Below are 14,018 nucleotides of genomic sequence, written 5' to 3'. Positions count from 1 at the left end.
AAACTTTAGCAAGACCAGAGCCATAACATGTTCAAAAACACAGCAACACGGCTCCGTGCTTTACACACTCACTCTTTCAAAAATAAATTTACAGGTTGTTTTTTTTTTTTTTAATGTTGAATAAAGACCTCCAGAAATGTAATATGATGCTTTTTACCCAATACAAACACCACGGTCTTGGTCTCACACCACAGAGAAGAATAGAGCTCTGCTTACCAACAGCTCTACTGAAGCCCTTCAGGATGAGTCCAGGGTTGGGGTCTGCTCACATCCCCTTATTTTCAGCCATAATCTCTCAGGAAGGGCTGTAGGATCCAATTTCGTGCCCCTTTGTGGGTCAGAGACCAGTGAGCTCACACAGGACTGCAGAAACATTGGGATCCTGGAGATGGAGAGATCAGAGCTGAAATCGGTATTTCACTGGCAGCACCTCACCCAAGTTTCCAGCAGCCCGAAGTAAATGAGTGCTTTCTGAGAAATATGAAAATGTCAACTAAGAACCATGTTTTATTTATACCAGGCAAGGCAGGATTTAGTTTTACAGAAGAAAAAGCAAAGCATATGTATTTGTACAAAACCTCACTTAACCATTCTGTGACAGCCCAAGTGCTGCACATGAATCAGAGTCTGCTTTGCAGAGCGTGCTCTCAGCAATGCAGCAACACCTGTCTGAACCCTCCTAGCAGAACCTCCATCTCGTTCATCACCAACACCAGGAAAGCACATCCTCCTCTCTGCATGTATCTATTGGTTAAGTGGAGATGCAAACCCACATGAAACAAAGCTCCAACTGAAGGAGGAAACGTCTGGTGACCTTTCCGTACAGAGGGGTGGGGATTCTGTAGACACAGGAAAGTTTTAGTGCTGTAAAGCACACAGAGAAGGAGATGTACTAGAAATCATAAATCAATGCCACTGAGGTGTTCTCAGAACTCTCACTGTGTTGTCCTCACCTGTATACTCCCACTAGCAGACAGATCTGAAGTTATGCCCTCTGCTCACCTCTCAACTTATTTCAGGACAACATAGACCCCTCTGTGTTAAGAAACTGTCCCGTAGTTACTGTCACAGGGTTGATGCCCTGGCATTATCCTTCAGCAGGATCAGGAAGAGCTTTTCACGCTTCCCACCTCTGCAGGTTAGGACAGGTTGGGAAGAAGGCTGGCTCCCACCAGCTGGGCACCCCAACCAACCTACTGAGTTTGGGTCCTGAAGAGCCTCATACTGCAGCAGCCTGTCCTGACGGTGATGGACGTGTTGTGACAGATGGCACAAGCTGGAGCAGACCCCAAAATCAAGTCAGCATCAGATGAGCCTCACCTTTTGCAGCCCCTTGGAAACCCCTCAGGGAATGGGCTAACCGCATGCTCTGAGCCTCAGGGTTCATCTATCCCATCCCATGGGTCTGCTCAGGCAGACAGGCTGGGGCTGAACCAACAGCAGAAAAGAGTCCCCGGCTCCAGCCTCTCCCATCAGAGACTGAAGGCTCCCAGCTGGGAGATGCGCAGGCAGCACAGCCTCCTCTGCACGGCCTAATGGCTCCTGATGGCTCTTCCCGGAGATGTTTCAATAGTCTTTGCCTGAGTTTCTCCCTCGCAGGCTGCTGTACTTGGTGCCTGCCATGCACAGGCTTAGCGCTGCACTGCTCTCCTGCAGCCAGCATAAGAGAGTGCTGACAACCTCTGGGTTCTCACATGGATTTTTTCCTTACCTTAGCTGTGCTGTTTGGTTCAGATCTAAGCGAGATCTTCAAGCATGCTGCTTCTATGTCTCTATTAAAAGCCACAGCTTAAGGAAGGGGGTGGGAAGCAGATCGGATCTAGATACTCTCTGCAGTCAAAACCATGGGAATCTTCTGCCCTGCAACTGTTTGCAGCCTGCAGCAGCTGTGCAGTCCTACCAGCAGGATGCAGGGTCAGCTCTCTGCCCATCACTAATTTATCTCCAAGTGCAGCCACTCTGCTTGCCATCTTTGTGCTGCAGGTGTGAAGGCAGGTGGGGAGGCAGGGACACAGCCCCGAGGGGTGCAAAGCAGCACCAGGGGATGCAGGAGGCACGCTGATGGAATGCTGAGCTGTGTTTCCCATGGCTCATGGAGGAGCCCAGCTCTGCTGTGAGACAGGAAGACAGCATGAAAGCTGCTCTGGCTCTTTGTGACATGTGAGACATGTTCATTGGGCTTTTCTGGTGTGGGCTTTTCTGGTGTGGGCTTTTTCTTTTCTTCTTTTTTTTGGATTGTATATTTGTTGGCTGGTTTTTGTTATTCGGTTTTTGTTGCATTTTTTTGGTACAGGAAGTTTTCCCTCTAGAAATTTTATTGTCAGCTCTCTTGGAATGAAGACCATCATTCCAGGTGGCACTGACACTGCTGGAAGCCAGCTCTGCAGTACCCCTAGGACAGCAGTTTGGACAGAGCAGGTTCCTTCTGCCAGGCAGGGCGTGGGGAGTAGCTTAGACCACTGAGAATGGACCTCCCTTCTTGACATCCTATAGAAGTTGCCAGAAGTGACTGTAAAGGATCAGAAAAGCCAGCTTGCCTTTCACCTGAGAGCATCAAAACAAGATGCTGCACCAGCTTGGAAGGGCACAGCTACAAATTTATCACCATAACATACCCAATCCCAAATCCTGCCCATAGTCCTCTCCAGATCAACCCTTTTATCAGATTAGAAACAATCTTTTACCTTTGTTCCTTGTCTGGAATGGTGCTGTTAAGCATCTGCTGTGCTGGGCACCAGGAGCAGCTGCACTAAGCCTCCCCTTGCTGCTGGAAAGGCCTGATGTTTGCCATGGTGGCTGTGCACCCTCCTGCTGAACAACTGACTCGCTGAACCAGCCACATGCTTTGTGATGTCAATTGTAGTTCAGTGTAAATTATTTATGATAAAACTTCATAATGTGCTGGTAAGTGGGCTGCAGGATATTTTGGTTAAATTAAGGAAACCCTAAAGCTCCCTCTGCAGGGCTTTGTTCTTTGTGCCATGCTTAGAGCAAAGATTCAATTAAAACTTAGGCACTGCAGACTCTGCCTATGGCCTTCAATTGCTGAAATCATGGGAGTGAGGAGATTTCTGAATCCTGGCTGGGCAGAGCCCTGGTGAATGCTCTGTTGGGTGATGGAATGGGATTTCCTCTTGGCTTGACCTCTTTTTCCCAAACAAACATCTAAGCTCAACAGGCTGGGTCTGTGCTTTTACACCCCCAGTTCAGTTCATTTTATTTCAGACTAGGATTTTAACATGCTTCTAGGGAAAAACTTCAGTTTATTGGATTTTTCACTGAGACTAGAGCATGGTAGGATACACTGTATGACATCCTTGGTGACTCCTGATGACCAGGCTTTAGCAGGCTGTGCAGATAATAGAATTATAAATCATTATGGTTGGAAAAGATTTCTAATATCACCAAGTCCAACCATCATCCTCTCCCCACATGCCCACTAACCATGTCCTTCTGTGCTACATCCACACATTTCTTGAACACCCCAGGGACAGTGACTCCATCACCTCCCTGGGCAACCTGTGCCACAGCCTCACCACCTTTCCTGAGAAGTTTTTTGTCCTAATATCCAACCTGAGTTGGACCAATTCCTTCACAGCCTTTATCGTCTCCCTCCTTCACTCACAGATGTGCTGGACTTCACCATCCTCCAACCAAGTGCTTCCCTGCTAATAGTTAAGGAGCCACTTGCGGGACATCTTGCTTGGTGCATTTGTTAATGGAGCTTTGCCCTGCACGCTTGCCAGAGGGTTAGACTGTGCTCTTCTGCCTGGAAAGGAGCCAAAGCCACAAATTCTTCTCAGGATGGCTGGGTGAATGCGCCCTGCATCAATCCTCCTGCAACCTAGGTCTTACACAAATGCTCCCCTTGCTCTCTGGAAAGCCTATGGGGACACAAATAAAATAAGCAGCTAGGCTCACGGTGGACTTTAACTCTGCTTTTCTTGTCTTGAGTATTGTTAAATGTGAGCTTAACCCAAATGAGTCCCTTCCTCTCACCTGCACCCTGCACTCAATTCTCACATGCTGAATGCTTTTCTCTGCTCAGCTTGACCACTTGACTACAAGCACCAGGTGAATGCTAAGCTTTAATTTTCTGCAGGTTACACCCCATAGCAAATCTCACAGGGTTCCCAAGATCTTGGATTTTCCCATGGATATTCCAATAAACCATGCTGTGTTCCCAGCTGTGGAACAGGGAGTGTTATGAGGTGGAGGACCCTAAGGGCATCCTAAACCTCCAATGAAGTCATGGGTGGCAGTGCCACCCTTGGTCCTGGAGGTGACACCTTTCTAAGGCTTACAGCTGGGATACCCACCTGCATCATATCACCCCAAATATCAGTGTCCTTACATGATAGTGCTTGCAGGTCCTCAGCAAGAGGAAAAATTACTACAGGGCTGGATCAAGTTGGTGACACAGAAATGAGCCCACACTGTACTGCTTTTGCTGCTACAGCAACTTTCAGATGCACCAGACAGATTTTGTTTGAAGCTTCATTAAAGAAGATGATTGACACAGATCTGGTAGAAGAAACACTTAGAACTTGTACTTGAGTATCCCCTTTGGATGTGCTATTTCTTCCTATTCTCCCACCATTTATTACTAATGTATTGTATTGATATGGCTTACTATGCTGCTCATGAATGAGGGAACATCTCTGTCTCTTTTCTGATGGATCAATGTCCTCCCAGACCAACCTTCATGCCTTCAGTTTTTGCCAGCTTGCTATTTCCTTGCTCTTTCTACAGTCAAGAAAATCCCTTTCTTAGCAGAGGGGTGGGTCTGCAATTTTTCTGAGCACCAATGAGACAAACATTTGGTGGCTGGGAACAGATCACGGTGCATCACGGTGGAGCTTGGAGTCAAGCAGTCACTTTTGTGTTACAAACCATGACCAGTGGCATAGATGAGTTGCTAAGAACCTGTCCTGGGCACCTTTCCAAAGATGAAAGAGGAGAAAGGATGCAGGTTGATTGGCAAGAAGATGCTGGGAAAAATGAGCACCTGAAAAACAACCAGGGATAGAAAGAATCCACTTAAAACAAGCCAGGAGTCACGGGCAAAGTGACTGTGCACTTTGCAGAGAATGGAAGTGCAGCTTGCCTCTGAGCCAAGCCTTGATGGCTGCATTGTGCTTTGTAAGGCTCTTGGCTCCTGCATGCCAGGGCCAGCATCCCTCTGTGGGCTGGTGAGGCCGTAAGGGGGGGCCTCCAAGCTACTCCATGTATGTAACTCACCCAAACACTCTTCTCTTCACTGACTGATGCATTATGGCAACAGATGTGAATTGTCTTTAGAGGGGCTCAGGTGAAGCTAAACACTGCCATGGACAAATATCACCTCCATGCCTCAAGTCTTGCTTTATCCCTCTTAGTCATGAACAGCAAAATATATGTATAATTATGGAGAGCAAGGCAAAAAGCATCCTTAGACCCTTGAAGGATCTTTGCTTTAGCCTGGAGAAGAGTGCGAGCCTGGGCTGTTCCCTGTCTGTGCTTGCATGATGGAAAACTCTTTCCCACAAACTCCCATCTCTGTGCTAGAGAGTATAAATGCTGCTGACATTTAGCACCTCCGAGCACCACACAACCCTGCCCAGCCTTTGCTCACCATGCTTAACGTCAGATCTCTCCTTCCTACATGTATCCTCTTTAAAGGATGGGCTCAGGCTACTCTAAAGGCAGCAGAGAAGATGCTCCATTTTGGCCCTGGATGGAGAGCAGCAATTCCCATAACATCCCAGATCAATATCCTGTGTCCTGCACCACAGCAATGGGGCAAAAAGTGTTCCACGGATGGCGTCAGCCTCTCCAGATGACTTGGAGTGCTCTTCCCCTTTCTCTCATTCTCTTTCTTTCTTTCCTTCCTTCTTCTTTCTTTCTTCCTCTCTTTATTTTCTTCCTTCCTTTTTTCTCCTCAAGCTTTATTCATCATCTTTTTTTCTTTTTCTCTCCTTTTCTTTTTTCTTTTCTTTTTTTTTTACCCCCCCTCCTTGCAGCCTCTGTTCTTCATCCATTATTTAGGCTTTTCTGACTGTAACAGCAACATTCGCCTTGTATACCTTGTGTGGGGTTTAAAATATAGATAAAAGCAGAAGGTCGGACTTGAAACACAGATTCTGACGGTTGCTGCTGACTTTGTCTGGAAGCTACAAAATCTGGAGCTTTCTGTGCCCAGTGATGGTATTGGTACAGTTGTGCGTTTCTTTTCCAGTTGATATTCCTGCAAAACCGTCTTGGTATTTGATGTTTTCATTCAGCCTTTCAGTTTCTAAAAGTTCTGGGGCCCAGTTGGCTGCAGGACAGGAGAGCTGGGCTCGTGCACACCCTGCTGCTGGGCTGCAGGTGTGGTGCCTGCTGCTCACTTCCCTGCATCGAACCGAGAGAAGCTGGCAGGTGTCTCTATCCAGGATCCAGCAGGCTCTAATTGGCACCTCCGGTAGGAGATTCAACAAAGCTAAGGACTTTCCCTTTTAATTATAAATGCCCATGTTTCTTTTATGCCTGCTTTCTTCCACCATCGAAGCAATTGGGTTGTGAGGACAAATGTTTGTGGGAAACAAATTTCAAAGTCAATACGTGAGCAGTCCCAGAAAACACGCTTCTATTTGAATGGGCATCCTTCCAACCAGGAGACAGAGATGGGCCATGTGATACAGCCAACCAATTGCAAATGAGCTCCAATCTCAATATTCATGAAGGAGTGAAGATCTGCTAATGAGCATGACCACAAATGACAAGCAAGGAGGTTGCTCACCATTCCTCAAGCGTGAGGTGAAAGTCGGTGAATAAATCCTGATTGGATGCAAGAAAGAACATTTTTACAGTAAGGGTGGTGAGGCACAGGTTGCCCACAGAGGTGGTGGTGCCCCATCCCTGGAGATGCTTGAGGTCAGGATGGATGGGCTCTGAGCACCTAATGGAGCTGGAAGTGTCCCTGCTCAGTGCAGAGGGGTTCAAATGATGGCCTTAAAGGGTCTCCTCCAACTCAAATGATTGTGTAATAACTTAAATATACTTGTATACAACTCATTCACTTTACTGGTGCTGAATATAAAAGCTTCATGGAAGACACCTGTCTGACAGAAGGATCTTAGGAAAGAGGTTTTGTCTTCTGATGGCTGAGAGGGCTTGTAGGAAAGAAATCACCTCATGCCACATAGAATTATAGAATATCCCAAGTTGGAAAGGACCCATCAAGTCCAACTCCTGGCACCACACAGGACAGCCCCCCTCCCCCCCCCCCCCAAAAAAAAACCACCAGACCATAAGTCTGAAAGCATTGTCCGAACACCCCGTGAACTCCAGCAGCTTGGTTCAATAACCCACAGGGAAGCCTGTTCCCTGTCCACCACACTCTGGTGCAGAACCTCTTCCTGATATCCAACCTGGTATCTCACAGCACTGCAATCTGTAAGGATGAGAACAGCTCATCAGCAGAGGCACAACCCAAAGGAAGGAACACACAATCTGATGGCTTTGCTGTGTGAGCTTAATGATGAGGACCGTACAAATCATCTGAATTGCCTGTGAGATGCTTAGTCTTTCTAGCATTGCTTCTTCTCCAAGATGAGGGTATCCTCAGAAAACACATTTTTCATGTCAGTGAGATCCACACAGGTATAGAAATCCATTGAATAAATGGCAAATGCTTTTAGGAATGGTGGAAGTGCCACTGTAAATGAAGATATTGATGGAGGAACGCCAGCCATGTCTGACAACACTCACCAGAAGCCGGGTGACATCACTGGGTTCTGCATACTGGGAGGTTAATGGGGCACGTCCTCACCCTGCGCTGAGCTTTCACAGAGAACAAGGGGATTGGCTCAGCCAAAAGCAGACCCAACACTCTCAGTCACTGGATTTCTGCTCTGAGCTGTCCCCAATAAAGGTGCCTGCATCCTTTTTCTCATTCAGCTTAGGCAGCACCTGACCCCGCAGGGATCCGCAGGGTGGATGCAAGTCAGCCTGAAAGCTCTTAGGTGAAGGAGCACTGGATATGTTAATGGCAAGTATTGTTAGGATGTTCCCATAGCCCATCTGGCACTCTCAGAATAACTTCTTCACCCTCACCCCAGGAAAAACATATCTGTCAGGATTAGGCTGGCTGTCCCAGGCTCTGTCCTTACCTACACTGGATTTGGAAGAAGATGTATTTGGAACATGTGTTTGTGCTGTTACAGCAGCTCTGGGAATGGCTGATGGAACACAGTCCATGAAGAAATCCATCACCAGGGATCAATGTACACATATACAAACATCTACAGGAGAAATAGAACCAAAATTACATCAGGAAAAGATACCCTCAAGACCAAAGGCTGCTGGTGAGCCAACATCTCTGGATGTGGGGAATCACAACAGCACTGCTTGTACTGAAATAGGATGGTTACAAGTTTGTGGAGGCCTTCTGAAACAGCACTAAGGAACATCTCTGAAACACACAGGGTGACATTTTTAAGTCTTCAATTGGCCAGCCAAGCCAGGCTCACAATTTACTCTTCCCAGGATCTTAGGCATCCAAAGGAAATAAAGAAATAGCACTTCTGATAAACCCAGGAATCACAGCCCAGTTAATAGTCAGAATCAATTAAAATGACATCACTAAGTTCAGAAAGTTTTGTGCTAGGAGTACGGGACTCTTTAAAAAATATTTTTTATCTCTACAAGTGTCTCACTTGAAATCTTACTGAACTCCCGGCAGCCTGGCACTGAATAATTATCCCTTTATAAAGTGCTTTCTTTCCACCACTGTTCAGTACATTTGGGAATCTGTTTCCATTCTGATGCTTTGAACGTTCAACTTCCTGACACCAAACGCTAGGTGACTATCCTCATGCTTAAGCACTGAAATATAAAAATCACTGGATATCCGACTGCTCTTGCTGAGCTCAAGTAGGACTGTGAGTGCCCAGTGCTCCTGAGGGAACCCAGGGTTTTTACCAAGAGGACTTTCCTCAGGCTTTTGGTGATAGAAGCCCAAGGTGCCAAGTTGAGCCTCATGCTCTTCCACTGGTCCTGAGCACTCGATGCTCCCACCGGTGGCTGTGAGGACTGAAGACACTCCAGACTTCCAAAACGGGTCCCTCAGCATGCAATAATCTCTTAGCAGCCTGAGAGTTAGTTTTGTTTTCTTCCACTGGTGCTGTCCATTTTGCCTTTGGCAAGCATCGATTTTCCGCAATTCCCCTAAGCCCGCATAAAGCAGCTGCCAACACGGCTCCCTCGTGGGAACCACTTCTTTTATTTGTTGAACAAAAGAATCATCAACATTGTCTTCAGCGATGTTGGACGAGTGGAGCCTGGGACTAGGATGCCGAGCTCCCTCTCCTGGCTGCCGGATCAAAAAGAATAGCTGAAGAGTCCTTCGGACCATGCACTTCTGAATTGCAGGGCTCTGGCTGGAGGAGGAAGAGCCCTTACAGCTGTTTTGCTGAATTTCAGGTGTTGACATTCTTCCCACCCAAGAAAAGCGTTGGGAACTAAGCTCAACATTTTGGAGAGAAGCATTAATTAACTGAACACAGAGCCCAATTTCCCTTTTGGCTCATCTGTCACTATTAGTAAACAAATCCCACTGGGCAAATAGCACTGAGAGCCTATGCAGAAAATCCACCTTTTGCTCTTACTGTCAATTATCAGTGACATGTTAGTCCACAGACAGGGAGTGGAACAGGACATTCACATGCAGGTCTGCCAGGGCAGAGAAAAGCCCTTGTTTTTTTAAGAGTTAACATTTCTCTCTGGTCCCATCTGAAATCATACCAGCTCTTCTATGCTCAGCTAAGAGCATACATGCAGTCAGGATAAAGCATCTGGATCTTGAGAGGTGGTCAATGAACTCTCTCCAGTGGGTGCTCTGCAGAGATGGGTCTGCAGGACCAGCATGGACCAACAGGATGCACAAGCAGCAGTGAGGGCTCACAGAGAGCTCAAAGTCTCATTGCCCTTTCTGTTCACCAGCATACTCCCTTCTGCATTCACACATCTAAAAATCTTCAAATCAGTGTCAAAAAAACAAGTGACAGCCATGGCTCAACTCCACAGGACCATTAAATATTGCTGTTCCCAAACCAGGACTATCCTCTCCTCTCTTTAGGAAGATGCAGTGGCCCAACAGATGCTGCAGACTTGAGAAGTCTGGTTTTACTCCTGAGTCACAGGCCCCAGAATTTGGACTGAACAGCACATGGCTCTGACTTTACTCCTCAGAACAAGTTCAGAATAGATGCAGCCCAGATTGCCCACGGCAGAAAAATGAGTTCTTCTCATTCAAAAGTATAGTTGAAACAATCCATCCATCTGTTCTGGGCTGTTTTACATGGCTGACCACAAGGCATCCATCTTGGCTTAGTCTGAGGACAGCCTGAGCTCACATGCTTCAACACGTACACAAGTAGTGAACACCATGAAAGACTGAATCTTAGGCAGACCAGCCACCACAAGCTCATTTACTCAAAACTTGTATTTCTTCGAAGCAATTTTATTGCTTTAACTCCCTTCTCAAATAAGACCTAGAAGAGCTAGAACAAATGCAGACCGAGGAAACAAGTGGCCAGAGGTACACAGTGTGTCCACATCAGCTTTGGTAATCAGGCACAGGCTGGCCACCAAAGCTCCCAAACTTCTCCTGCATCTGTCCAATACCTTACACTCATTCCCCCTGCAACAACTCACCCTGAGCAGCCTCTTATACTCTGTATCCCATCTCGAGGTTATTTTTGGGGTAGGAAGGACCTGGTGAGAAGCAGACAGATATTTGGGAGGGGGTTTTAAGTCCTGGGCTCAAACACAGCCTTTTGCAACTGCAGGATGGCTAAAGAGCAGGCAGAGTGGATGCTGCTCACATGAGATACAACGCCCTCTCTTTGGTGTCTTTCATGGCCAAATCCTGCTTGAGCTAGACGTGTTATGACAAGAGGGGAAAACGAGCTTCACAGTGCAGTGACGAGCGGCTCAAAGGAGGAAGAGTCTTCCCATGTAAAAGGGAAACGAAAGCTCAGCAACAAGGTCACCTCCACTGCCTCAGGCAATCTGAGGGATGACAAAAGTTGAGACGTGTAGCACAGCAGCAGAAGACAAAAGCCATCCCTGGAGGGCAGAAAGAAGGGGGAGCACACAGCATACAAGGAATTTAATGTGGGGAAAGCCACCAGGATCGCTTTCATTTAAAGGACACGCTCCTGCCTGGATAATGTAGGATAATGGCTTGCAGAGGTTTGACCAGAATTTACTCAGAGCCTTTTATGCTTCAGACCCTGGCACCACCACCAGGTGGGCAGGTGGCCAAGCAGCACACAACAACACAAATAATTGTGGGAATTTGGATCTTGTCTCCAGCTGTACAGCTTCTTACTCTCTTATAACTATCACTTTCTGCAGATCCAACAGTTTCTGAGAGCAGAATGTTCAGGACAAGTACTATCTTGCATGGACCAGAAGAGCAAATAGCCTGAAAGCCAACAGCAGCCGAGAGGCAGCTGGCTCCAATGTGAGTGAACAGCTGGGATGCGCACAAGTTTTCCAGCAGCACAGGGGAAAACCAAGTGGAGGAGCCTAGATCTGCGCTGCAAGTTTTAGCAGAGCAGAAAATTGGACACTGTTCAGTGCAAAGTGCTTGGCACAGAGGGAGTAACTGGGAATATGGTTTGGGGTAGCACTGCAGGCTGCACCAAGACAGTACATCTGGAGTCAGTGCCCCAGGCACACAGCACAGCCCTCAGCATTTAAGTGCTGGGGGACAGACTCATCCAAGCACTTCCTGGAGCAGTGGAGGAAAGCAGTCTCAGAGGTGTTGATTCAGAGCTTCACAGCTGTGAGTGCTCTGAGAGCAAAGGGATGGGCAAGGAGAAGCAATGTCTGAATTCTGCAGCTGTCCAAGACCTCCTGCACAAGGCTCTCTGTGCCATTCTCTATTCTCCATTCATGTCTGGGGTACAGTGTGCTGCACAAGTGTGCCTGCAAAGAAAGGTGGTTTTGTGTTTCTGCTGGAAGCTCCAGTAGGGAAAGTCTCACCTTGCAATCAGCCTCACATAGAGCCCTTTGTGTTGGACTGATGGCCTTCAGGAGTTCCTTCCAACCCTCCTGCAGTGAGCTGGGACACCTACAGCTCCATCAGGTGCTCAGAGTCCCATCCAGCCTGACCTTGAGTGTCTCAGGGATGGAGCACCACCACCTCTCTGTGCAACTTGTGCCAGTGCCTCACCACCCTTATTGTAAAAAATTTCCTCCTTATGTCCAGTCTAAATCTCCCCTTTTTTAGTTTGAAGCCATTTCCCTTGTCCTATCACAACAGATCCTGCTGAAGATTCTGTTCCCTTCTTTCTTACAGCCCCCCTTTAGATACTGAAATCATCTGTGGATACCAGAAAAGGCAAGATTTGCACAAGGGAGCTAAGCTCCAAATAGCTCTAACATTTGAGGAGAACTCACTCAGGCATGAGGGTGACCAAAGAGCCCTAAGATCTTCACATCCTCTCTTATCACCCCAGGTCATTTGAAACCCCTCTCCTGGGTGTCTGAATTAAGAACCTTAAAGATGCTATCACGGAGCAGAATTATCTTTGAGCTGCAAATAAGAGTTAGAGTGGTGCTTGGCAGCTTGGAAGCCAGTACCACAGCAATATCTTTCAATGAGGCAGCTGTATTTCCCCTTTCTATCACACGCATTTAAAAGCTTTTAAGACAATAATCCATCCCCTCTGCTGGCAAACGCAGTGCTGGGCTGTTCTTTGGGTTCTTAAATCATTTTAAAATACAGGGCAACATTGTCTTAAAAGCCTTTTCTCTCTCCCAGCTTCAGGAAACCTCAGTGCAGCTCTGCAGATCTCACCACACTTGGAGACACCAGCACAGGGCATTCCGGGGATCCATTACCAGCCAGAAAGGGCTGAGCACTGCCTGACAATGACAGCGCACTGCCACAGGCAAGGATCTTCTCACTACGTCATTTCTAGGCACTTAATGGGACTGTCTACATGGCCCAGAGATTCCTATATATATTTTTTAGGATTTAATGTATTAGTTCTCTGTATTAGAAGTAATATGTTTTCAGAGTTGCTTAAGAGCAGAAATGGTTTGGCTACTAAAATTCAGCTTCAGAGAGAGGATGTACCTGGTTGCTCAGGCAGAGCTTTGGCTGCAGTGTTATCTTACTGTCCTCACCCCAAATTTGATTTCAAGCCCAGATAATTCTGTGCTCCAACTTTATCATTGCTGCATCATCTCAGATAGAGAACAAAGGCGATGAAATAAAGACATTGAGAAGACTTCGAGGGCAGCTCCCTCGCATAAGGCTATTATTTTTGTTTCCCTTTGGCAAAACCGAACATTTTCAGCCCACTTAGCAGCTCTCAATAGCCAGAAGCTAGCATGCGCCTCCCTATGAGAGTCAGGCACCCCTCCTAGAAATTGAGGTAGATCCTAAGTTCAGCCACCTAAAAGAAATAGAAGGTTTTTGCACACTCTTGGCATAGTTTTGTTAGGTGTGAACAGGAAGATGGCACAGCCATGGCCAACTCAGTAGAGAATATAGCCCTTACCATTTGCCAAACCCCCCCATGTAGCCAAGACAATCCAAGAGATGCTATTTCCTGGTTTCCTGACTCCCTTATCCCTATTTCTGCTACTTCGGATATGAAGGAAGGGTGATGTGAGACTGCTTCTGGTGCTGTACAAACACCCACACCTCACCTGCCTAGCACATCCCTTACAGAGCTGCCCACTCCTTTTACCAACTCATCACTCAGATAAGTAGAAAAAGGGTTGCTGCTTCCCCTTCAGACCACCAGCCAGCCCTGCAGGCAGCCCAAATCCCCCATGCAGGAAGGATTCCTGATTCCTTTACTGCCCTGTACCTGGCAGGTTTATATTCTACAGGACAAGCCTGTGTGACTTTTGCCTCCTGGGAGTCAGGGTTCTCCCACAATGCAACAAGTGGTCCATGGGGTAGGAGCTCCACTGGGCAGTGATGCTCTGCCCTAGGGCTCAGTACTGCACAGCCTGGAGCTCTTTTCATT

General features: G+C 47.2%; 1 protein-coding gene across 3 annotated transcripts in view; it reads right to left on the bottom strand.

Annotated features, from left to right (window-relative positions):
- Window positions 1-4,351: 4,351 nt before the first annotated feature.
- The window catches only part of LOC149916001 (uncharacterized), a 41,183-nt gene continuing 31,516 nt past the window's right edge, over window positions 4,352-14,018 (bottom strand). The window contains exon 7 of one of the 3 annotated variants that reach the window (XR_016471049.1): window positions 4,352-6,798. The gene's annotated coding sequence lies outside the window, so the exon portion shown is untranslated. Of the gene's footprint in view, window positions 6,799-8,630; window positions 11,959-13,274; window positions 13,437-14,018 lie in introns of those variants that run through there. The other 2 variants (XR_016471050.1, XR_016471052.1) reach the window with 2 other exon arrangements.

This window comes from Phasianus colchicus, chromosome 14, assembly GCF_987193195.1.
Source record: "Phasianus colchicus chromosome 14, bPhaCol1.hap1.1, whole genome shotgun sequence".
NCBI classification, from domain to species: domain Eukaryota; kingdom Metazoa; phylum Chordata; class Aves; order Galliformes; family Phasianidae; genus Phasianus; species Phasianus colchicus.
Note: the sequence above shows the minus strand (reverse complement) of the source record. Positions and strands in the feature narration are given on the sequence as shown.